This window comes from Uloborus diversus, chromosome 4 (assembly GCF_026930045.1).
Source record: "Uloborus diversus isolate 005 chromosome 4, Udiv.v.3.1, whole genome shotgun sequence".
Lineage (NCBI taxonomy): Eukaryota > Metazoa > Arthropoda > Arachnida > Araneae > Uloboridae > Uloborus > Uloborus diversus.
This window is the reverse complement of record NC_072734.1, coordinates 34,797,447-34,824,679: the sequence shown is the minus strand read 5'-3', so window position 1 is coordinate 34,824,679 and position 27,233 is coordinate 34,797,447.

The window sequence follows — 27,233 nt, the reverse complement described above, 5'->3', positions numbered from 1 at the left end:
AGTTTGTATAACTGTGCTACTCGCAATATTCAATGTAAAAGGACTGCATTTATGATTTTAGAGAAATTTTGATAAGATCTTACAACGTGTCAACGTTTAACCTCTAAGATCTTTATTTTTGCTATCGTTAGTCCTAGACATATACTTCCAATTGCAAAAATTGGCAAAATAAGAGGCAGAATTAAGGTAGGGAAAACCACCTATATTGGACCACTGCTTAAATTAGACTGGATGCTTAAAATCTAGCGAAGAGATCTGTGCTACACTCTACCGGTGGAAATACAAAGATTTGTGTCTGACACTTTTGAGGATTAAGTTTCGTCACATTTCGATCTGCACAGTTTGAGTTACGATGTCATTTGTGATGAAAACTTGTTCGATCTTATTTTGAGAATTTAACTGAACCTTAATAATAAAATTTGTGAACTAAGAAAAGCGCCTTTACAGTATTATAATCAGTGTTCAGTGGGGATTACAGCAATGTATTTCCATTTACGATTTGGAAACTTGTTGACAAGATATAAATAAGAGAATAAAAAATGGCGTGCTTTTCTTTATTAGACCGAAAATATATTCCTATATCGGACCGGTGGTCCAATTTAAGAATATGAAATTAAGCAAGCCTTTTTACTTGTCACGCTATACAATAAGTGATTATTATAACTTAACAGTGTAGTTTATATTATATTAAGCATATGTTTAAACTAATAAAGGAAAATTATTTTGACTTTTATTTTTCAAGCACACTTTCTAGAAGCTGTCCCCCATTAAACTAGGTAATTATTCACTATGCTTCAGTTCCAGTTTTGTTAAATATATTTTTTTAATTTGACTGAAATTTGTGCTTGTCCACGTTACTTGTTGACTGGTTATTTTATTAATTACAAGGACCAGAATACCTTAAATATAAACTATAAGGCGTATTCAAACTAGTTTTTAGTAAGTAACTTGCTTATTTGTTCCAGAAGCTTCAATTTCAGTTTTGTTAGATAAAATTTATTTATTTCTTAATTTGAATGAAGTTTGTGCTCATTAACAATGTTTTTTTAGCTGACGTCTTTATTAATTATGAACTACGTTATTTCTATCATTCTTGGTTTTAGAAGATGTCTAAAAGAGTAAATGTAGTCCTTAGGAGGAAAAAATGATGGAAAGAGCCTTAGCTGCTGGTAGGAACGATGAAATGGGGATGTGCTTGAACTAATCTAACTAAAAAGGTGTAGTAATTCCAGCATACACTAAGCATCACTTATAGCCCCTAGACGTGACTTTTTTCAAGCCATTACGTAGTATAAAATAAGAGACCTGCTAGGTGACTGCTATGGAAAACTGCTAGTGTGGCCCATATTCTGTGACTGGATTCTCAAGAACGGGACCTTGATCTGTTAATGCAATTGTGTTCAATGACAGCGACTTTTCAGCAACCGAGTTAGAAGTTAAAAGTCTAGATGAGACTACTCGTCAAAGTAAACACGCTACATGTTCGGTGTCAGTAGTTGTACAAAATTTTTGCACAAAAACAAGGTTTGGATAAAATTAATATAAATTCCGCTTAATCAGTGGCTAGTTCTCTTCAAGTTATGAGTGTTGGTTCAATTGATGGTTTTGTAAATGTGGCACACATTTGTAAATGTGGCACCTTTGTATAAAACGTGGATGGTAGAAATGGAAATCTACTTCGGTAATTGTTCTAAAGTCATCGTCACATAACAAGGACACAGAACAGATAAAGTCGCAAAAAAGGGGCAAAAAAACGCACTAAGGAAATGGTATTGCAATATTTGCCATAGAGATGAAGAGCAAAGTATGATTTCGTGTATGAAATGCCATCAGTGGGATCATCAAGACAGCGCCAAGTTAACCCAAAGCAAAGGATATACTATTGCAAGTCTTGTAAAGTGAGTGTGCAGTTCAAATGCAAGAATTTACATCATTTACTGTTACAGTCCAATTTAGGAAGCGCATGGTTCAATATAGGCGCATATATTCCTAAATTGGACTTTGGCAACTTTGTCAAAAATATATTTTTAAAAATTATCGTCATATTTAGAGAAGATGTAAGTCCCTATGTCGGTTCCTTATTCAGTTCTGCTTCAAGTACCCTTTTTTTATTTTCTTTTGCTTCACATTTAGCGACACAGGCCTCTTGTTCTTAGGGGGTTCAATATAAGCAGAATTTCCCTACTGAAACTTTAGAGAGGAAAAAGCATTTTAGTGACAAAATACGTAATCAAAACTTTTTATATGGCCTGTATCCGCACTTCCTCTCGATTGACTTATCATGGAAAGATGGTAGTGACAGTTGCGATGAGTTTGAATTCTGCCTGTTTGGTCTATGGAAGGTATATTATTTCCCTCTTATGGGAAATTAATAGAGGAGGACCAATTTAAAAACACTAGAAACAACTTATACTGCTCTGATTAGACCAAACCTTGAATATACAGCACATAACTATTTAGGAGAAGACTTTAGAAACATCACTGAAACATATCGACAAGATTCAGGGATAAGCTGCTAAAATCATATTAGGAGCGGTATTATCACTCAACAACTTAAATGAATAACAGAAGTATAAACTTGCAACTCTGCGACAAAGAAGAAAATAATTTACCATCAAGTTCAATAATAATAGAAAAAATGGACACACTGGGCATGTCTCCAGAAAAACTTTTGGAGAACGGAACAATAGATCAAGACTCAAGAGATCACCTACTTTGACTTTCGACGATGTGATCAGAAAAGAAATAGAACAAATATCTCAAAAAACACCAAAACATTTCTTGATATTGTTGCTCTAGATGTTATCTAAACCGAAGGGCTCAGGGACAATTGAGATCTATTCTAACGCCACACTGGTTCAAGCCAATGCAGTCGGCTCTTAAGATGAAGCAATCCTTAAACAAGGTTCCGGAGTCCAATCTTACAACTAGAAAACCTCAAGCTGCCAAGATATGGTACCATGGCTTCTAGTTTTACATGCGAGTTGAACGCAGTTCTAGAAGCCTTGAAGGAATACAGCAGTTTGACTGCTTTAAATGAAGCTAAAATAATAGTAGTTTATTTTTATTTCAAAGCTGTTCTAGAGACAATTACGCATGGGCACTCAAGGCTCACTTAAGAAATTCAGATTATTTGAAAAAATATCAAAAGGGAACAACTTGCACCATGCAATTGATGCCTGCACATGGAGGAGCCGATGGCAGTGAGCCAGCTAAGAATCTGGCTAAAGAGGCAAGGGCTCTTAACATTAATACCATTAATACGTAAACCAGGTCACACTAAATGACGCAAATACCACTGCCTGATATCGACTTAAAGAGAAAACCATCAAGGTGAATGATTAAATATGCGAGATAGATGTAAACAAAGAGCACAAAGACAGTTACCAGATTGAGAACATGCCACTTTGGTGGCATAAAAAATAAATGAAGTCAATACCAGGACGAAGAACTTTTTCCGGGTCATATTTTAAACTTCTTAGTGATACTGGCAAATCTCCAGAACATCAGAGCATACCCACTTGCTTTAGATATCTCTATAGAAGATATAGTCGGACGCGACACCAACCGACCAACCAATCCAACTATTCAACCTGCCATCCACGTCCCTCCCACCTCCATTCATCTTAAGGAAAATCACAAGTACCAAACAGCATTTTTAACCGATGTTTTTTTTACACCAGTACGACCAATATTCACTGAAATATGATACGCAGCAAGCATCCTAACATCGCTCCATCTCGTATTTCTCGAACACATCCATCTTGTTATACTCAACTCCTACTTCTCTTCTCTCTAAGTCTATCCTGCTTCCACTAAGCCAACTTTTTAAAATGATTTCTAAAATACATTTGTTCCAAAAGCACCGATTTTATGATTGTTCTCATACCAGCCATGCTTTGGTATTGCAATTTATATTTCCATGTTTTGTGCGGTTATTTTTTTCTCGCTTTTAGAGCCGACCAAGGTAGGTGAATTACTGATTTTACCGAGGTAAATTTGTATTGGGTGTTTTTCTGAAACTGTTAATTTACTTTTTATCATAAATCTATCTTCTTGGTTGAAAGCTGTGGAAACTACATAAATAGTATTTTATATTGTGTGCCCTATTTAAGTTACAAAATCATACTATTGTAACTAAAAGAGTGTCAAAATAAAAATAATAATAAAAAAATGAAAAAAGAAATTACAAATTTTAGAAGCATTGACTAAAACCTAAAGTCCCAGAAGTGTACACGCATTCAATTATTTGTTATTAGAAAATACTTCAGCTGCGGTAAACTATGTATTTAAAAAAAAGAAAAAAAAACTTTATTCAAAACACGCCGTTCTCTTTCTTTGTGAATAGCAAAATTTAAGCGATAATGTAATTCAGTATGCAAAATAATTGCCAAGTTCCTTTTCCCCGTTTTTATGAAACAATATAGCCATTTTTTCAACAAAATAAGTTTTGTGATTTAAAAAAAAAACCATAAAAATATATGTAGGAAAAAAAATCCTAATGGAAAATTACGTGTTTTCCTTTAAAAACTCTTTAATTCATTTATCTTCAGAATTTAATCTTTTAAAAACCGACTAATTAGTTAAAAAGCATTTTTTACATGACATAAGCAATAAATCATGATTAGTTTATTTACTTAAATTTCGCATTAAACCATAAAGATTGAATGCTTGATTTACGATGTTGTTTCAGAAAACTCAATAATACATGACAACTTATTAATTTGAGCGCTTGGAAAGCTTTTCTTTAAATTAGTTGCATTAATAATAGGCAAAGATAATTTATCACCAGTCATTAATGAGTATCGGTTTTGCATTTAATTGCGAATAGGAAAAAAAAATAGTTTTTGATATTTTTTCTTGAAATTCAAATGAATTTAAGCTCTTTATTTATGAATAAATTGAAATTATGATTTTTTCTATAAATATAGTTTTCTTAATACAAAATTTTAAAATAATTTATTCTGAAGGGACTATAACTAATATTTCATGCAAAGCAAAATTCTGGTAACGCGATAAAAAAAAGGAAAGTTTTAGGAAAGTGCCTTAAATGTACACTGATTAAAATAAATAATGCATTCTTGTAAAAAAATTATTTTCTTGAAATATTACTAAAGGAAAAAAAAAATGATTCCTTGTTTATTATTTTTATAATGTATGAATTTCATTTTTTTAATAGCTGATGCTTTTAATATTCTAGTATTTCAAAATATCTACTGCTTTTGAAGGAGGAAGAGTTTAGATGGAGTTAGAAGTTTAGCAAAAATTGTGATGAATGAGGCAATACACGCTAGCGCAAGAGACTTATTTAATTGGTGTCTTAGGCAATGATGCGAAAAACATGACCCCAAATACAGGTTCAGGTAGGAAATATTCTTAATGATTTAAATGTTTGCTATAGAAATTCATGGTAAACAGTTGCAGAGATTTAAATAGATAGTTATTACAAAATTGTCTTTTCTGCATATCCTCGTAATATCAAAAAAAGAAAAAACTCACTTGAAAAAAAGAGGTTTTTCATTGAGTTAAAAAATAAAGGGTTTCAGTTGATTGCTATAAGTTTTATCAAGCGGGGATAATAATGTGGTGACTATTGTATCAATATGAGCTGATGTTGAAAGCCTAGCGTTTTATTTAAAACCAATGTTTTTGCGATCAAAATTTCTGTTTTTTTTAATGGTCTTTAAAAAGTGTATCTGTGAAAAGGAATAAAACCACTGTTCTAGGACATTATGTTATGAACAAACTCAAAGACGGACATATTTTAATAGGACATAATTTAGGTGATAGTAATTCTTCAAGTGTGCATTACATGTATTTTAAAAGGAAAAGATTAATTTTGATTCAAAATTAAGAATATGCCAAAATCACAATTTACAATAAAACAAGAAAATAATAACTTAAAATAAATATTTCAAAATTAGTAATAATAAACATCAGAAAAAAATACCATCAAGCTTGTGACAAAAATGAATCTGTTCATTCATAGTTATGAAATATATTCTTCAACCACATGAAACACAAAAACATGCATTAATTTTATTTAGCTGCCATTATATGAAGCATACATGTTTGACAAAGACTCCTTTTTTCACCAAATGTTTGCATAATTACAACAAACGTCATATGTGAGAAACAGTTACACAAGCCGAATTCTCTAATGTGAGTAAATAAAGGGCGTAATGACCCCAGAGGGTATTTATCTTAACTGTTGTCCCTCAGAATTACGAATCAACTTAATGAGACAGTATTAAGGGAACGCGCTCTGGTTCACAAATATTGATTCTGATCATTAGTGAGTGGTTAAGGAGTGAATTATTTTAAAGAGCCAGTTTAGATAACTATCAAATTTAATGGTGAGGGATGTGCAATTGTATTGAGATGCTCTTACTGTTTCTTTTTATGAAATTGCTGTTGGTAAACTTGGAATCTAACAGATATAAGCGGTGATGATTGCTCTCATGTGATATGATTTTAGTTAAGTTTAACTGCTAATGTGTGTACTTTTTAGCTTTTAAGAAAGCTCTTTATCTAAACGGTATTATGTAAAACACGTCAATCAGAAACAAGGGCGGATCCAAAAATGTTTCAAAGAGGGGAAAATGTTCTGTTCACCCGACATCTTATTACAGTTCTGATTTTGACCTGCGGGGAGGGGATGACACATGATTTTTGTTTGAAACCAAAATATTGAAATTTAGCCAAGAATGTCTTCTATCCTATTTGTTTCCTTTTAAGTTGATAGAATAGTCTAAAACATAGCCGTTCCATTTCATAATATTTCCAGGGAAACGTTAACCCCCTTCCTCCTAACATCTTCAAAAGTCATCTTAAGGTGTAGTTTCTGCAAATTCAGTTTCTAGAAATAACCAGAGGAAAGTCAGTAAACCAATTCTTTCCCTAACACTTCCTGTGCAATCGCGTGTACAATCGCGTCGTTAAGATTTAAAACTTGAAAAATATCTTTAAAAGGCATCCAAATTCTTCACCTAACACCATCAAATATCGTCAAGATTTCCTTTTTAAGCGTTCCAAAACGTTTTTGGGAGGGAAATTCGAATCCAATTCCTTCCCTTAACGCCAAATAAAAAATTGCGTACACTTTTGTTTCAGGACCGCAAATGTCGGTCTTGGGTCCCTGAAGTGTGGGGTGATCACTCCCATCGCTCTTCTCTTGTATCCATCCTTGGTCAGAAATAATTTTAAACATAACTTGTTTTTGGAATAACTAGATATTAAAAATATTTTATATTTTTTTACTAAGCGTTTAAGGTATTCCTCAATTAATTCAAATGAAATGACGCTTCCGTACTTGGAGCAAATCTTACCTGTCAACATTGTAAAGTCTACGCAAATCCTAAAAACACATTTAAAACACAGCCAAGTTAGGGTTTACCCAACTATAGAAGCAAAAGAGTGTAAATGCTAAAATCAATCGTTTTGTGATAAGTCAAACATTTGATAATCTCTGCTCATTTCCAAGGCGCATAAAAGTATCTCAAGTTTTTGCAATAACATTGCAGTCTACGCGTCATCCATAAAAAAGATAAAAACACATTAAATTTAATAATTTATACAAAATCACTTTTTAAAAAGTCACAAAGAGGTAGAAAAACTGCAATGCAGACTTGCATTATTATTTTTTCGTTTTATCTTTCTTTACTATTACTAATGCGTTTATGATGCACAGACGATCCTGGAATATCTTTTGCAATAATTATCTGCTCGCAGTTCTAACACAGGAATACGCCACCTTGAGGTAATTTTAGGAAATAGTCAAAAAAAAAATAAATAAATAAATAAATAAACAAATAAAAAAATAAATAAATAAATAAAATAAAATAAAAATAATAAAAAAATAATTTGAATTCTGAAATTTTGAATTCATATTATGTGTTTCGCAATCACAAGTTGCGACAGGACATTACTCATTGGAGTTATTGTTTCTAGAAACGGCTCTTGTACCATCCAGCCTGACCCTCCTCCTGGGTGATTACGTGTGTTTAGTTGTGTGTGTGTGTGTGTCTACGCTTGTAGGCGTGTGCATCTATGTATAAAGGTGCGCGCGCGCGTGTGTGTGTGTGTGTTTGTGTGCGTAGGACATGTACGCCACCGCCCAGGAGAAGCGGGTTCCGGGGGACCCTGCTCAGGACAGGAGGAGTCGCACCTGCAGAAGCCCCTGGTCCAAGCTGAAAAAGGCACGGACATCAAAGACGGTCAAGTGAGAACAATAAGCAATTGTGATTGCTCAAAAAAAATGTGCGAACAAGGGAGATGTCTCATTGGGCAGATCATAGCCTGCGTAAAAAGGACGGTCTTGGTTTTGCTAAGGCCTCTATAGTGAAGGAGCAGACGCATCCGTCATTTTAGAGCAAACTAGATGCAGTGCTCCGCAACGATAGCATTGCTGCTGATGTTTTGATTTCTTTAGCATATGTTAAATTGAGTCAAATGGGTGGTTGTTCCACTGTTAATTGTGCAAACAGCTCCACAAGAAAGGATTTTAGCTCCTCAGATTTCCAGCAGATGCAGAAAGAAAAAAGAAATGTATAATTAAAAACCGACGAAGTGACTGGCAGCCTGGAAATGGAGCTCGCTTGCGTGAGGTTAATATCGATTTATTTCTCATGATTTTACTATCATTACGTAATCTGCGACGTACTCTATTACGTACTCTATAATCTTTTCTAACATGTTGTAGTGTTCTAAGGAATGTCTTTTATTCTGTGCTAGTGGTACCCGCACGGCCTTGCTCGTAGTAGAAAATGGAAAGCTCATTTGGTTTGCCTGTATATTAACAAATAATGGATGATGATTTTCTCGACAGTTGGCTATATTCATTTGCTTACCCATGCTACGGTTCCACGTTATGAAAATTTCGTAATTTATTCGTCCACGTTGTGATAATTTCCTCGGGAAAATTTTCTTTAAATTGGAATATAAAAAGAACAAAATCGAATTTTCGAAAAATCGCTTCGAGGTGCATACCCTCTATAAACTAATTCCCTATAAACTAATTCTTTGCCAAATTTCATGAAAATCGGCCAAACAGTCTAGGAGCTATGCGCGTCCTTGAGATCCTGACAGACAGGGAGACTTTCAACTTTATTATTAGTAAATATTTCCCTGTTGTGCCATAAGTATGCTTGCTCCTGCTTGCTCCAATATGGCGGATGCGTCGGCCTCTCCAGTTATAGGGGGTTCTAGGTTTTACTCCTTTCAGCTGCCATTATTAAGAGACAGTAGCGCCTTCTGTAGTTCATTGGAATCTGCTATTAGCAAGAGACAGCAGCGCCTCCTATACTTCACTGGAATTGCGAATTTGTATTAAAAACCATTTTACAGCACTCAGACAACTTTTGCGTATAAATTATATTTGAATTACATTTTAATTTAATGGAATAAATACGTACGATGGTGTAAATGATAATAAAAGTAATTAAAAAATATTTTTGGACAAAATTTATTTTCGTCTTTTATAGAACGTCGCGTAAGAGTCTCCGTCAGTTTATTTTTAAAATTAAATATTAGGCAGTGAGAAGCAAAGGAATATAAGTGAACTATTTCAAGTTTTGAGTAAAACGCATATAACGTTCAGATTCTAGGTATGCTTTTACTATTTTTGCTTCCTTTTCCAAAAAAGGAAGTATTGTGTACGCGAAATAATTTTCACTAAAAATTCGGCTTTAAATTCTATTTTGCTCACCTGAAATTAATGTTGAGTTTTTTTTTCAACTCGACCATACGCGGATATGTGCCTAAGAACGTATAAACACCCGAAATATCCATTTTGACATTCCCCGAGTTAGGTACAACGACTTTTCTCGTGACGTCCGTATGTACGTATGTATGTATGTGCGTATGTATGTCACATAACTCAAGAACGGCATGTCCTAGGAAGTTGAAATTTGGTACGTACTCTTCCTAGTGGGATCTAGTTGTGCACCCCGCCTTTTGGTTGCATTCGGGTGTTTTTAAAGTGGCCTTTTGCCCCTTTTTGGGGGGAGATCATTGTTAGTTTCGATGTAAACTCAAGTGGTGTTATAATTTGGCGGACACTTGGCAACATATCGCCAGACTTTTTGTCGCCAAATTTTGTCTCCAACTTGGCGACAAATTTGGCGATTTTTTTAAAATCTGGTTTTATTTTGCCTACTGTTTGTGATATTTAGAGAGTAAACTATTGAATCACATTAAAATTGCCAATAATGGGAAAATGACATTAAATTGGAGTAAAAGGAAGTCATGTGATGCACACATCAGCTCGTTTTTATAAATCATGCCGTACAGCAGCACCCGCTAGAATTACTAGTACTATTTCTTGCCTCAAAGTAGAAGAGAGGTTTTCCAATCGTTTGTACAGGTTATCTCCAAATTTTAAATTTTGTCACTTACTTCCCTTAGCTTCTCACTGCCTCATATGAAGATAAGTTAATTTTGTAGAATCTTTTTTTTTAACTTTGGAAAATTTTCAATCAACACAAATCACACTACAAAAATATTATACATCAAGAAACTAAAAATGAAAAAAAAAAAAAAAAAAAAAAAAAAAACAGGCATTGCTAGAGACGACCTTATGCAATATTAGATATATATAGTTGTTTCTTCTTATAAACTCATTTAAAGCTGATACTTTCTCGAGAATTCGCAGTGATACCATATTCAAATTGACTTAAAATATGCCTAACGATTCTTCATTAGCTGTCCGTAATGAGGAAAACACACACACATACAGAGATCGGAATCGTTTTGTGATAAGTCTACCACTCAATAATCTCTGCCCATCGGCTGTTCAGTGTCATGTAGAGATATTGCAGGACCTGCCAAGCCGCATAAAAGTTTCTTAACGACCCTCATTTGGGCTAACCCTAATGTCATCATTAAGGTTGTAGTTAATGTATCTTAATGTAGCTAAATAGCTTGGACGAAATAGTAGAGGAATGGGTTATGAACCTAGATAGCTCTTGAAAGTTGTGTGAAACAATAATGCATAACTTATACATTCCATGATAAATGTTTCAAATGGAATTTGAGTTTACCTGCTGATTGTTTATAATGTACTGAACAAACGATTTTTACTTCCTTTTACAAAAAAGGAAGTATTGTATTCGCAAAAAAATTTTCACTCAAAAATCGGCCTTAATTTCCATTTTTCTCACCCCCGAATGAATGTTTTTTTTTCTACCCGATCACACGTGGATATATGCCTAGAACAGACACCAAAAATAACCATTTTGACGACCCCCGAGTTAATTACAACGAGTTCGCTCGTGACGTCTGTATGTACGTATGTATGCGCGTATGTGCTTATGTGTGTATGTGTGTATGTATCTCGCATAACTCAAAAACGGTATGCCCTAGAAAGTTGAAATTTGGTACGTGGACTCCTAGTGGGGTCTAGTTGTGCATCTTTCTTTTTGGTTGCATTCGGATGTTCCTAAGGGGTCTTTTGCCCCTTTTTTGAAGGAAATCATTGTTAATTTCGATGTAAACTCAAGTTGTGTTAAAATTTGTCGGACACTTGGCGATATATCGCCAGTCTTTTGATCGCCAAGTTTTGCCGCCAACTTGGCAACAAATTTGGAGATTTCTTTTTTTTTTCTTTTTTTTTAAATTTGGTTTCAGTTTGGCCACTGTTGGTGATATTTAGAGAGTAAACAATTGAATCACATTAAAATTGCCAATAATAGGGAAATGACATTAAATTGGAGTAAAACGAAGTTATGTGATGCACACATCAGCTCGTTTAGTATCAATATTTCTTTATATGTAAGCAGTTATGTTTTAACGGAGGGAAAAAAAGAAACATATGTGTTGTGCTCGTTTAAAATCAAAATAATAGTTTGTTTCTGTGAAAATAAAACTACTTTTCAACGCAGCTTATCAGCATTGAATGTTTTTTTTTAAATTAATACATATTCATTGACCTATTTAAGAAGTACTTACTGTGGAAAATGAAATTAAATACGAGCATGAAGATTTTTCAGATGTTTTTTTTTTCTTTTCTTAGAAGAAAGTTCTTTTCATCCTGCAATCTCATTACGCTACCTTAAATTCAGATTTTCCTCAAAAGTATAGTTATAATAGTTATATTTTTCCTTAAGAAGAAATGAAGTGAAAACAGAATATCGAGCGTACAGCCACTAGCAAAAATACTTTTAAGCTGTGGTCGATATTTTTTATTATTATTAAAACTGCATGTAGTAAAAGATTTAAACTTAATATCTTAGAGTACGATTCGAGTTCCTAAATATGCTAGTGATAAATATTTTAAGTTTTTAAAATTTCCGTTATAGATAGAGTTAAAAAATAAGTGAACATGAAACCAAAGAATAGAGATAAAAGAGAGTCTAGTACTGTATCAAAATAAAATAAGAGAGACATGAAGACAAACATACTGAGAGAGAGACAATATACACATGCCCCTGAGGAATTTCCTATTTCAGAGTTTTTTTTCCTTACATGTTAATAATCAAAAGCAGTAACTAGTTATAATTTCGACTGCGTAATTTCAGTTATAATTTGCGTGCAATTTGAAAAAGTTATACTGATAACTATATATTTTTTTAAAACTTGCTCCATTTGTTGTCATTTATTTGAATTTGAATTTGTGACACAAATCCTTGTATAAGTAAGCAGCTATTTTTTTGAGCTATTTCTCGTAATATTCAAATGTAAGAAATTATGCAGGATTAAATTTAAATTTCAAAACTGCTTTTAATACTTTCAACGAAATATTATGCTAGACATTACAAATTCGTTAAGTTAGAATTGATTGAAATTACGCTTATTATATCTTTCTAGTAAGAAAAAAGAATATATCTACATACATATAATTAATTGCAACATCGCGTGAATAAAAATGATTCTTCTGTATAAATACATCATTACGAAATTTTTGCTCCTAATGATGTGATGAAATAATAAAACATTTCAAATTTCTTGTTAGGCAAAAATGTCTCATGCTCTTGATTCATTAGTTTTGCCTCGCTAAAATGAAAATAAACGTCTGAAAAATTGATAAAAATATCATTCTGAGTATTTTTTAAGTAATATTACATACATATAAGTCTTTTCTTTGTAAAACATGCGTTATTACCTCCCTTCAAAATCAAATGGCTTAGTGGTATACCAATTAAATTAGGTTTTAGACTAAAAAAGGGTTAATATGTATTACAAAAAAATATTATTATCGATTTTTTTATGAAATTGAATATTTGCATAATAAGAACAGTGAAATTTTGTTTCGGTTTGGAAAGTATTTTTTGTAAATAGAAAAATAACGATATTAGTAGGCAATCAAGTAAAACAACTATTTAACCTTCCAACAGAAGCAGTCTCTTTATTCACATGAAACGTCCCGCGTAAATCTTAGACACAATATTGTAAAATATACATTTTCAAGAGATTAAATATCGAAATTACATTGTAATTAGTTAAAAAATACAATTTACTGCTATTAATAGAAGTTCGATTTTCAAAACTCAAAACCAATCTACCATAGAGTTCATGAACAATATAAAGAGACCCAAGAATGATTAAAATTTACATGAAAATAAAATAAATAAAACTATACTAGTTTATAATTTTACTTAACTTGTATTTTGGAAAAAAAAAGACTAAATGTAATATATAGGTTAAAAAAAATGCATTAAAATAAAATTTAAAAAAAGCTAACTAAATTGAGCAGCCACGCGTATCACTCAGACTCAAACAATATATGAGCAAAATGCTGCTGAAGCTAAATAAATCCATTGATCATTTAAGGGCACGATACGGGGGAAAAAATGAAGCATTCATCAAGTCTCACGTTTTTTGCGGTGCTGTCTAGCGTAATACTGTAAAACACTATTTCTTTTTGATGTATCCCTAAGATACGCACGCTCTCCGGAAGGTCAAATGGTAATACCTCCATGAAGGAGTAGTAATGAAGGGAACATTTTTTTTCTTTTATATTTGTAAGTAACTTTTAGTTTTTAATCAAGTACTCACAATAGTTTCAATACGTATCTTCCAACATGAAAAACGTTGAAAAATCGCCTGCAATGAGAAATTATTAAAATTTGAAAGATGATCATTTGTCCTATTCATCCCCGTGTATGAGGTAAAAAGGATTATCGGCAGTAATCGGTGGGAAATTGTTTTTATCATCAAAATGATTATTTTTGTTAATATGACGAATATCGATATTAATAAGGAACAAACGAGCATTTTATTGACAGCATAGTGAGAAAGAAGACTAAAATATCAATCTACGCAAGATAAGTTGAATGTACTGCTAAAGATAAAACTTGTAATTCGTTTTACATCCTTTTACAAAAAAGGAAGTATTGTATTTGCGAAAAATATTTCACTCAAAAATCTACCTTAATTTAAATCTTGCTCATCCCAGAATGAATGTTGAGTTTTTCTTTTCGACTTGAACACACGTGGATAAGTGCTTAAGAACGTATAGACACGCGAAATATCCATTTTGACGATTCCCGAGTTAATTACAACGAGTTTCCTCGTGACGTCTGTATGTTTGTATGTGCGTACGTGCGTATGTATGTCTCATAACTCAAGAAAACTGTCACGAATAAAGGTAAGTCATTTTTCAAAAAAAAAATACTTGTATCCTTAATTATTATTTTTTTTCTCGTTGGTTCTTCCGTCTTGCAACAAGATCACGTCAGCAGAATATGCAAATTGCCAGTAGCGTTTCAACTCCCGGCACTTTTCTTCGTTCTCTTCCTTTTCAATTTCAACCCAAGTTGTACTGGGTTGTTTTTCGGTGACTCAGTGGAGTTTGTCTGTTTTTGCCGATCGCTTCAGCTTTTAGCTCTTAACATGCAATTCATAGCTTCCAATGATTAAAACAACGTTACATGCTCCGACTTAGAAGGTTTGCTTCAGAAGTCATTCAAAGTACGATGAGCTACTTATTTCCTGTATAGAGCGTACTTCCAATATTTAGTTAAATATCGTCATCTCAGAGTACAGTGCTGGCTAAACTATTAGACTATAGAGGTTTTTTTTTTGTACCAAAATATTTATCTTACTGTTAAAGTTTAGTACATACTGTACAATGATTATTATGTTATTTTAGCATGATTTAAGGTTTGCAGGTGGCAGCACTGTCTGCTTTGTTTACATTCTTTGTTTATCTACCTACCAGGAACATAACCTCAATCACCTTAAACAGTTCGCTAGTTCTTTTTATTAGTGTGTTCTGTTATATTTAAAATCAGTTTTAGGTAATTAGTACGTACGTGCATGTGAGTATATATATTAGTGAGCATAAACAATTTTTTACCTCCTTTTTAAAAAACTTAAGAAATGGTGTAAACCTTGTGAAAAGTATGAAAAAAAGACTTAAAATGCTCATCAAGAACAAGGGAATGGATACTAAATATTAAATAATTATTTCACTGTTCGTTAATGTGTCTATAGTTGTGTAATCAATAAAGAATTTTCTTTTGAAACAGTCTTAGTCTAATAATTTGGCCACAACTGTAAGGCACATAAGTCACCTAATCCCAGGAATAACAGTAAGATATTCTACTGTTTCTCTGAGGAGACGATATGTCATTGTAAATATCACGGCCACAATAAACAAGTTGTTTTTTACTTTGTCCTGGTTGAGCTTCCACTAAATACTAACAGGCTGAGCACTTAAAAAAACCTTAACAAAAACAATAGTTATGTCAGATTACTTGAATCACTACTGGTAATGATTGCCACCAAAAATCTTTTTTTTTTCAAATTACTTTTACGGAAACAAGTAGTGACCCATCCAACACCATGTTCTTTTCAATGACACTCTTCCCTGCATCAGAAATAAAATACGATATTAACTGTTTTGTAAATAATTTTTAGTGAAAAAAATAATCGATGCAAACCGATAAGCAATTCCTAAAGTATTACATAATCATTACAAAAATACTTATCTTAAATAAAACATGCAACATCTATAACAACATTTAACAAGACATATAATGATGCATATATAAATATTTTCAATGAATGCACAAATATTCTAAGTTAAGTGTTGTACTTACTCAAATAAAAATAAAAGTAACTATGGAAAAAGTAATAATCAGAATTGAAGAAAACATAAACGTCATTGTTATAAGCATTCTAATTAGACTTTTCCTTGCTTGAATTGATGTATTACAGTGAGAAAACTGCCTGAAAACGCGAAAAATAATTATCATGTATCTGATGATCTCTTTTGTTCTCCCTAATGATTTTTGAACATAATGACATTCTTTGAATTGTTTAAATAAGATGGAAATAGGTTATTCTTAAGTAAAAGCTGCATGGATGGCATTATTACTCATAATTGATCTTATATTTAACTTTCTCTTTGTCTCGTTTTATTGTAATAGCATCGTGTGCTCTACTATTTGTGAAAACTACGGATGGAAATTAGAATGTTGCTTTAACGAGCGGTTCAATTTAGAATTTTAATGACATATTGTCCTTTGTTTCTGGAACGTAACTTTTTTTACGCAACTCTAGTTGTATAGTTGTATCACTTTTTTTAAAGCAAATTGTAAAAATACCATGTTACATTATATAAATAAGTTTTTGGGATTATCTGTTTTTAAAAACGCACGGTCTGCGATGCTTGAACACCAAAAATCAACTCATTTTGAAAGTAATTTGTGCATAAAACATTAGTTTAAACTGCTGGCTTCAGTCGTTAAATGTACTTATTAACAAATTTTAAGCAGTAACTTACACAGAGAACTGAAATTAAAATGAGATAACAGGCCTATGAGTTGTAGCTGCAGTTCTGAGGCTACGAAAGAAAAGTCACTTCGCGAAATTGATGATATATAGTGGAGCTGGTGGATCGTTTTACATTTTAATAGAAGTTTTAATTTAACTTGATAACTTTGCAACAATGTGTAACTTTAACTCTACCTCCAACTGATATTGAATAATGCAATGCCTTCAAACAATGTGACCCAACACTGCAAAAACAATTCAGAATCCTTAAAAAAATAATGGGTAATTTATAGACCTATATTCTACCAGTAACGTTTCTGGAACTGACAGGGAGGTTTCCAGCTAAAATTCAGTCACTTTAATTTAAAAAAATCTGGAATCTTTCTAAAGGAATTTATAAACCTTCTGAAATTCCATTCGATTCCAGAAGAATTTCTTCATTTTCTAGAATATTTACTAAGAAAGCTCCTAAACCATTTCAGAAAACATGGATAAAGCTATTGCAGTACTGCAAGAAAACATGTAGCCTCTTAAGTTACCTGCACATTTTGCAAAGCAACAGTAGACTGTTAGTCAATCAGGATGGACTGTCATGAATCTAAAACTGAAACGTTTAAAAATGCTGATTATGTTTTGAAACTGGTATCTTGAATTATTTTTCACAGCAGTAAGAAGTCCATAATCATGCATTTATCAGCAATCCAGGAAACGTTTTCGAAAAGATTCTTGACTTTTACAGGGAAGAGATAGGAATCCATGAAATCCCAGAAAGTTTCCGAGATATTATGTAACACGTTTCGGAATTTTCTTATAGTAAATATCTTTAGCGTGATGCTAAGGATATATTGGAAAATTATACATTGGTACATTGGTACCAAGGTATACATTGGACAATTTCTGTGTCTAATTTTTTCGTACAGCGGGCCGTCTCTGTGTTACTTTCTTCACTCAATGTTAGTCTAGCAGCAACACACAAACCAGTATAGAAATCATTCGCTATTGCGCAAATTTCTAAATGCATCCAGTAAATATTTGTTTTTTTAAAGGTCAGTTAAGTTCCGTTGCATTATCAGATTCAATCAAAATGGGTAACTGGTATTGTAAAAATATTACATTTCTTCCTTTTCACTTGGAGAAACAGGCAAAAACACACTATTAGAGTAATGATAATTTGAATTGCATGCTTAATCAGGCTATAATCGTTTACATTGATGTGCTAAAAAAGTAATAACAAGAGAGAAAAAAATGCGTAACGTTATACTCGTGGCGAAAACATGCATTAATCACGACTCAAATCGCTTTGATATGACTAACTTGCGTTATAAGTATAGACATCGATTAAAATACAGCGTGTCTCCTTTTGACTTGCAATACCTTTATTTTTGGAATCATTGGTCCTAAATCCGTGCTTCGAACTGTAAAAGTGGATAAAGTAAGATGCAGAGTTGAGATATTAACAGTTTGACGCAAAAAAGAAAATTTGGGGAAAAATACGAAAAAATTTATCTTTTATAAGGTTTTGAATTCGTCATAATTATTTTTAGGGAAAGATTGTCCAGTGAAAAAAAAAAGTATCCAACGCGAATAAATTCAAACAGTTGTGACCAAATGAGCGCGCATAGTAGGAACCATGCAGTCGATGAGATAAGATGATATAACATTTTTAAAAGAATGACATGTTACTGAAGGAAAGCGACAAGAAGTTTTTCATTTTCATTTCTACTGAAAAAAAAAGCACAAATGTTACGTGTTATAACACGTTAAAACACACTACAGAAGCTTTAATTATTTGAAAACACTATGATTTCATATTCTTGTTACTGACTATACTTTACCCTAAAAGATGTAATTGACTGGGAGTGTAAAGTTGTATAAGTCGCAAAACGCTGCTCTTCATATCTCGGATAATATCGATCAAAATAATGTTAAATATGGATAAATAATGTATAATATGTATAATAATATAATGCTGGTATCACTTTTCAACTGAAATTATTTTCCTTTATCATAACTATGAGGACATTTCAGTTTTCTGCAAAATTGGACTTCGTATTTTGTCACTGATATTCTTTTTCGCTTTAAAATTTTCAAATTTACCTCTGCATTTTATTTGAATGATTTTTTGTATCGGAATTAAGCATCTAGAACTAAAGGTTTGCGAAAATAAAAGGTTAGACGGAAGAACGCTTGAAAGTAACGAGCATTCACAAAGTGCAAATACAATAAAAAGCAGCGCAATACACTAACACTTGGCTTCAGAACGGTGAAAAACAAGTTATTCAACAACGTTACGTGTGACAAACCTCACATTACGATTCCAATAGCTTCAGCATTGCCCTCTATAGAAAAAGATTACAAAATAGTAAACGGGTATAAGCTAGTGCATTTTTAATAAAATGCAGATATGTATAATAATGCTAGGCTTGGAAACACATATAAAAAGCTAATTATCATAAGCGCGTATGATACACTTACAAAATCTGCTAAAACATTTCTAAGGTTCAAACAATCTAATGTAAAATTATTAGCCATATGCCTTTATAAAAGAGTGATACAACAAGTCTGAAATTAATTCCTTAACATTAAACTAATCGTCCACATCATGCAAACGCTAGATCTGGTTATAATTCAGTATGATTTAAAAACGTAAATCAAAGAAATTTAAAGTAAGAAATTTGCGATAAATTCAACAGAGGAACGAATGAAACTAAATGAAATTCAATGTGATACTATTTCTTTGCGAACAGATTCCACATAGAGTTATTTGCATAGAAATGTTACTATATGCAGTAGAAGTACAAAAGGAATTCTACATGATGCTCAAGTTAATAACCTCTCGAGAATTGCTTTTGCTTCAATAACGAGAGGTTTGCCTATTAACTCGAAATACCTTCGGATCTAATAAAGAATTATTTATTGCATTAGCGAAAGGTACACGCGTTAATTGGTTGCAGTTACTTATAATATCATTAACTTAAAAGGTTGTTCCCTATAAGTAATTTAATTACAATTACATTAGTAATGAGTATCGGTAAGACATTTCACTTAGAGGTTATTAGTTTGAGTATAGTTAAATAATTACCAAGTATAGTATAATTTCAAAAATACTTCGTTATATTAATAGTTTAGTTAAAATCTTAATACTTAATTTGTTAGAAAATGGTTTTTACGTAGATCATGTAACGTAAAGTAGAAACGCATTCTAATTTTCCTTTAATTATGAGATATGAAAAATGTGTGCCAATACGCTTCAGAAGAAGGTAAAAGAGTCACAACAACAATATCATGAAGAGAAAATAAACAAAAATATCATCATGAAAGTGTGTAATAAAGAGTAAACACATTACCCTGCAAAAAAAAAAAAAACAGTTTTACACCAAATAAATTTAACAATGATATAAATTAAATAAATTCAACTAATTTTAATATTAAGGTAAAAGAAGCAAGAAAAAGAAGATGTTCGAATAAAGATTTAAAACAAAACATATGAGGCAGTAAGAAGCAAACTGATTAAAGTGGCAAAATTAAAAATTTGGAGATAACCAGTACACTGTCTTGGGACAAGAGATTATACTAGTAGCCCTGGTAGTTGCTGCTATACACCATAATTTAGAAAAAAAATGTCAATGAAAGTCTACCTAGGATGTTATCTTTAAACACGTTTTACGCAAAACTTGAAAGTGTTCACTTACGTATCTTTGCTTCTCACCCCCTCATATTTCGTTGCACATCAAGTTAAATGAAGACAAAAAGAAATTATATTGCCGAAGTTTAAAAAAAAAAAGAAATAAAATGTCTCCGTTGCAACTAGGATTTTTTTTTTTCAAATAGTGTTCTTGTTATATGTAAAAAGTTGTGCTTTTCGATTCGCAAGGCCAGTAAACTACAGGAGGTGTTTCAGTCTGTGACCAATGGCTGCTGAAAGAGGTAAAATAAATACACATCCACTTAAACTGCCCAGTAAGACATCTGCTTTGTCTACGTAAAATGGAAATATGTTTTTTCTTTGGCTATAATTTCCTAAATCACCGTAAGGTGGCGTATCCAGGTTACAGAATTGCGAATTATTGTCTGTCAATGTGTTTATTGCGCAATGTTTTCTATTAATTTGGAATACTTAGTTCAATTGTCGTCTGATATGTTTGCTGTTTTTTTTTTCAATTTCATTAAATCGTAAAATAGCAATTAAAATTATCCGCGAACAATTGTGAAGAAAAACGATTAAACTATTAAGTTTTTTTCAATCCTATTATCAAACTGGAACAACAATCTGAAAGTCCAAACTTCTAAAGCGAAGAATTAATGATGATCAGGTGTACTTAGAGCAAAATAACTACAATTTTAAAAGTGATAATAACACTCACTTTTTATTTTTGATATGCGATTTTGAAAATTCACGTTCGCTTCAGTACTTTGGTTTAAACAATGCTTGCTGTGTATCTCTCTTTAAATACAGTTGTTTAGAAATGAAAAAACCGATAATATTCAACTTTTTCAAATAATTAGATTTTTATGGAAATTATAAACATGCAATTTTCAATAAAAACTGCAAATGGGAAAGAGAAAAAACATGTAACTTCTTTGTATGGGAATTATTGCCGACAGACTTAACCATGAATAATTTAACATTTCTATTCCATAAACCAAAGATGCTGAAAAAGTGCAATCACGGAATTTGACTATAGGCAATACTGCGGATGGCATCTTTCTAGGAATAAATTTAGACATTAGAATAATTTCCTAGGCAACTATACGAAAAATTCAATCAGTAACATAAATAAGAGAATATTTCTGTTTTCAAATTTAAAAATGTTATAAAATTCAGCAGATATTCGAAAACAAAAGACTCCAAAATATATAGCATAAAATACGAAAATTCGGAGAAAGAAGAAGTGAGTTACGGAATAGAAAATAGAACATGTTTCAGTTTTATTACATTCTGATAAAAGTTTAAAATTTCATGCGATGGAATAAATATTGTTATATCTAGATTTAAAAATTTTGATCATAATGAAACCATAAATATGCTTCGTACATTAGGAATTGTTCTTGTCGTTATTGCTACTCTATTTGTATTACGGAACCATTGTCAATTTCTAATGAAACGTTAATACCACGTAGGCCGCTCTAATAAACAAAACAAATCATGCAGTTTCTTTTTTTATTATTATTTACGTCAGCTGCATATAAGAATTTATTGCGGTGTTATGTTATTAAAATTTATTTTTTTAATAAATCGTAAAACATAAAATAATTAGCGGTCCCTGACATTGCGTTCCTCGCGGTAAAAATATGAAATAAGTCGCTAATTGGTTCAACATTATGTGCATGTGCAGCTTTTTTTCTGTAATAACAGCTCTAAAAGTTCCAGAAAACTATAACTCACCTACGGATAACAGTCAAATTGTCTAAAAAAGTTAATTTTGCTTTCTAAACTTATGAATTAATATGTATAGATTGTTAATTGTTTTATTACTTAATCTTTCAATTTAAAGTTTGAACAAGAAAAATGTTCTGTTTTATTTTATTTTATCCCTTTAATAATTAGTTTTCCTTTTTTGTTTGGTTTTAAATACTTAACGAAATATGGCATCTCGGTCATGCATAATAATAATGATGATAAATCTAAAAATAATAGTAAAAATTAAAATGTAATACAACAATGTATGGTTCTTCTCTCTCTCTCTCTATATATATATATATATATATATATATAAGAGTCGTTGTTTCTTTGTTTGTTTACTTTTTTTTTTGTACTTGATGGTCAGAAGCCCTTATAACACCTACAGCTCTAAAACTTTGCAGAAAATTCAAACATACCCCAGGGGTTAAGGTGAAAAAACAACGTAAATAAAGCACAAATATTCGAGAAAATGCAGCATATAGCTATTTCAAGGCTACAATGGAGCCTCTTCATCAGTGCAAAAAGCTCACCAACACAACCAGAAGTTGCGAGAGAACTGACAAAAAACCAGGTGGACACCGGTATTTATACCAAAGAGAGCCAACCAATAAGAATACAGGAACATGACAACAAACAACCAATCAGCGAACAGCATGTACGCTCCGGGCTCAAAGCAAGGCAAGAGACAACCAATCAGAAGCCAGGAGACAAAAAGAGTGCGAGACACCAAAGAAACAGGAAAGGCAATTATAGAAATTGCTTCCAAATATCATGAAAAAATGGAGTGCTGGAAAAATCATTGACAAGAGAATGAGAATTTTTCCAAATATGGTAAGCTTCCCAGAAATCGAGGTCATAAACCGAAGAACATTTACAAATAATCTTTGCAGATGAAAAATCAAAACAGTGACCAGAAGTCCAGCAATGCTGAGCGATGGAAGAACAATGTTCCTGTATTCTTATTGGTTGGCTCTCTTTGGTATAAATACCGGTGTCCACCTGGTTTTTTGTCAGTTCTCTCGCAACTTCTGGTTGTGTTGGTGAGCTTTTTGCACTGATGAAGAGGCTCCATTGTAGCCTTGAAATAGCTATATGCTGCATTTTCTCGAATATTTGTGCTTTATTTACGTTGTTTTTTCACCTTAATCATATTGTAGCACAAAGCTTATATGATAATTTTTCATTTATACCCCAGAGAATTGCATCTAGAAGTCGAAATTCTAAATTTCTAGTTAGTTTTTTTCTTAATTAAACCTTTTTTATGTGATTTTTTATTATTGGGGTTAGGGGTATTTCGTTGCACACCCCCAACCAATTGCGCCAGGAAAAAAAAATTGTACTGTAGTGTAGGGAATTTAATTTCAACTATGATGACCAAAAACATTTTGAAGATTGACCAATTTTTGTTTTTTTTATTAATTTTTGAAAAAACCTTTAGTTTGCTTTTTTTTACAATGGTTTATAACACATCGTATTTCTAGCATTGGCCCACGGGGGAAAAAGCTTTCTTCGTTGTCAAGCTGTGACGTCATGATAGGGCGAAAAGGTCCTTCCGAATTGTTGCAATGGGGATACCTGGATTTCAATTTGCTTCTTTTGTTTTGCTATTGCTAACGGTAGCACATGCTTTTTTCCTTTACTTCTTTTTAAATTTAGAAATGCTTTCTTTTTTCAATCCCCCCTCTCCCGCCGGACGCTTCGCTGTATATATTTTACGTTACATATTTGAGTATTTAATTTAATTAAAATAGTTAGGTGTTTTTTTTTTTTTTTCTTTTTTGCAAACGCTACTTTTTGCACACTTTGGGGAACAAGGAGGGAGCTTTTTTTGCGCTATTCAATTAAATGAATAAAGCGCAGTTTTTTGAATGATCTTTGTTTAGGTTAAGAAATGGGTGGGAAAAAGAGACGGATAAAAAAAAGAGATAGATTGTATAGGTTGATAGCCGCCGAAGGTAGCAATTCTGGCGATAAAAGGTGAATAGCACAAAACGCAACTGGAAATAGGTATAGAAAATACGAAAAAGTTAGATATAGCTTGATTATTACCGCTGCCAAATTTGTTTAAACAGCCACCGGAAGCAGCAAACTTGGTATAAAAACGGGGGGGGGGGATTTAACGGACTTCCTTAAAATTCTTAGCACGGGTATCACCGCGCGGGTACTGCTAATAATACATAAAAATACTTTTTTTTAGAAAGGAAAAAAACACTCTTCAGGGGTTATTTTGCATTCAATGTTTGAAACTTCTCTACTTCTTCACAGTATAATTGGAATGAAAATAAATGACTTAAAAAAAGGTATGTAAAATCATACTCTTATCTACAACGCATTGTAGTGATATTTTTAATCAACTTCTTATTTTAACGTGTCTATGGATAAAATTTTATTTTTCACGTATTTTGTTTTAATTCAGTCCGTAGTTAATACCTTGAAAATTGTCTGACACGAATTTCTCAAAAACGCTTGATTGGTACCTTTAATTGTTCCATATAATAAAAACCTAACAATACACTTAAATTACGAGGGTATGAAAAGTTGCTTTTAGTTTACTCGGTACTTACTTTTCAACTTTAACTTTTCTCTTAACTATTTAGTTTGTGAAAAAAGATAATGCTTTTTTTTTTCACTAAAAACTATATAAAAAAGCACATTACAATTTGTAACACAGTAAAAACATTTGTGTTACCAAATAAAGAAATGTTATCAATTTTTTTCCCAATACTTAAACATAGTTTATCGGTATCATTACTGTTCGTAGTGCACGTTTATAAAAAGTTTCCTCTCAACAATTTCAAAGTCTCTCTTAAGCAACTCGAAAGAATTCAATAAATAATTTAACAGCAAATCTCTAACCGAATAAATGACATAAAATTTCTTTTAAAACAGCTGAATTATGTTTAAAAATACAAAGGTTAATAAACGACAAAACTGAAAGAAAAAAAGAAACAAAATTGCCGACCCGTCTTGCTTTAAAAATTGAAATGTAAAATAAAATAAATAAAGAGTTGGAGGAACGCGGGGCATGAATGTGCGGGCAAAAAGCAAAAGCAAACAATGTTAGATATACACTCTACTTTTGGATATATTTTTCATTTTGAACATCTGGTAACCCGCTGCAACTTGGTTAAACTAAATTCGAAAGGAGATTTGTTTTATTAAAGTATTTTACCGATCGCTAAGAACTCACTTAAGGTTTGAACATAAAGAAATATAGATAAGAGATGAAGCAGTTTTAGATGTGAAATGAAATTTTATTTCCATTTCGCGCACACGTGTTTACTTTATGTTAAAATGTTAGTATTTTAAAATATTCAACTGATGCATAAAGTCGAGGAAAAAATGGAGTGCTTGCCGTGGAATGAATATAAAAAAATATGCAGGAGTTAACATATAAAAACATTTTTATAGTTACTAATACTGAAAATAAATTAACGTATTTTCGTTTTAAAAAGAGATAAAACAATTACTGAAAATTTGTATTTACACCTTAAATTCATCGGGTTAGTCTTTATAAACCCCTTCAGTCGGAATTATGAAATACTTAACCAATAATGTTTACATTTGGTACGCAGTTAATAAAAGGAGATAGACAAAATTTCAAGTTTGTAGGAGAAAAATTAAAAGAGTTATGGCATGTCTAATATTCCGTATTTATACTTTTGAAATTAATATTTCATATCAAAAAACAATAAAATACTTAACAAACATTATTATAAAATGTTCTTCAAACAATTATAAAACATAATATAAGCAATTAAAACGATTGTTTAAATATTATATATTTAAAAGAAAAGGAAAAATCCTCGCTTTTCAGACGAGAATCCATGGTTGGAAAAATGAGCCATTCTTTTTCTCGCAATGCTTATATGTCAGTATTGTTAATCCCAAAACGAAAAATTATTTCACAGATTATAATAAGCAGAATGTAAAGGGGTCAACTACCAAAAAAAAAAAAAAATCAAGTAATTTAATCCATTATTAAATGATTAGCAGCTGTTTAAAGTGTATGTTCGGGATACTAGACACCAGGTCTGAAGATAATGTGCGAACAAATTGAAACTGTGTAGTTGCCAATAATCAAGAAAACATTCACCGAAGATGCTATAAAATCAGTTTTAAACTTGTAAATGCACCAATTCGATGGAAAAGAAAAATATATTTCTTTTTTCAAAATTCACATTTGTAAAAAGTTTTATTTTGTGAGCTAAACGCGCTTGAAAATGCTTATCTCTTGTAATTCTACGATGAAAATATTTTACTGCTACTTAAATAGTAAGGCATTTTTGCAATTTTGTTCAATGTTTTCGGACATTGGATATTAAGTTATACATTGGTTTTTCTGTTTAAAACCAATGTTGCCAAGCTGTTGTTAAGCCATGAAACATCCTTAATTTAAGCAAGATTAAAAAAAAAAATTCTCAGCCAAAGAATATATTTAAAAGTGTTTTTAAAAAATCATACATTTAAATATTAAAGCCGGCGAGAAAAAAAATACTGTTACATTCCTCATACAGTTTTTTAGCAATAAGATTGAAATCATAAAGTAATTTTGTTCATTGATTTGTATTCTTTGATGTTATAAGGTAGATATGCGAATGGTGGCAGTGTTCCTATGGTAGATCACCCCCTAAAAATGAGATATATTTTTGCATCACAAAATGGCAGTACTGCATTTTCATAACGTGTGTCTGCTGTGGAAAATGCTAAATTTTGAAGTGAAAACGTTAACATTGTATGCAGTGATTTAACTCATGAGGGAAAGTAACTCCAACATAGAGGTTTTTACTCATTATTTTCTTTTACTTATTTATTTAATCAAAAATATTTTAGTTATCATATAGGAATCATTTTCTTGGAAAAATATTTCATTTTCCTTTTGCACTATGAAAAAACAAACAAGTCATTGTTTATGTTCTTGTTTCTAAGGTACAACTCAACTGCCAAATAATAATAAGAAAAATAATAATAGTGTTTGAATGTAATTTTTATTGTAAAATACTTTGTTCGTTCTTAACGTGCTGTATTTTTCGAAAAAAAATTCCAATCTGTTCACTTTGAACAAGCTAGTTCATTTTAACTATTTCACTTTCCTCTACATTCCCTATTTAAG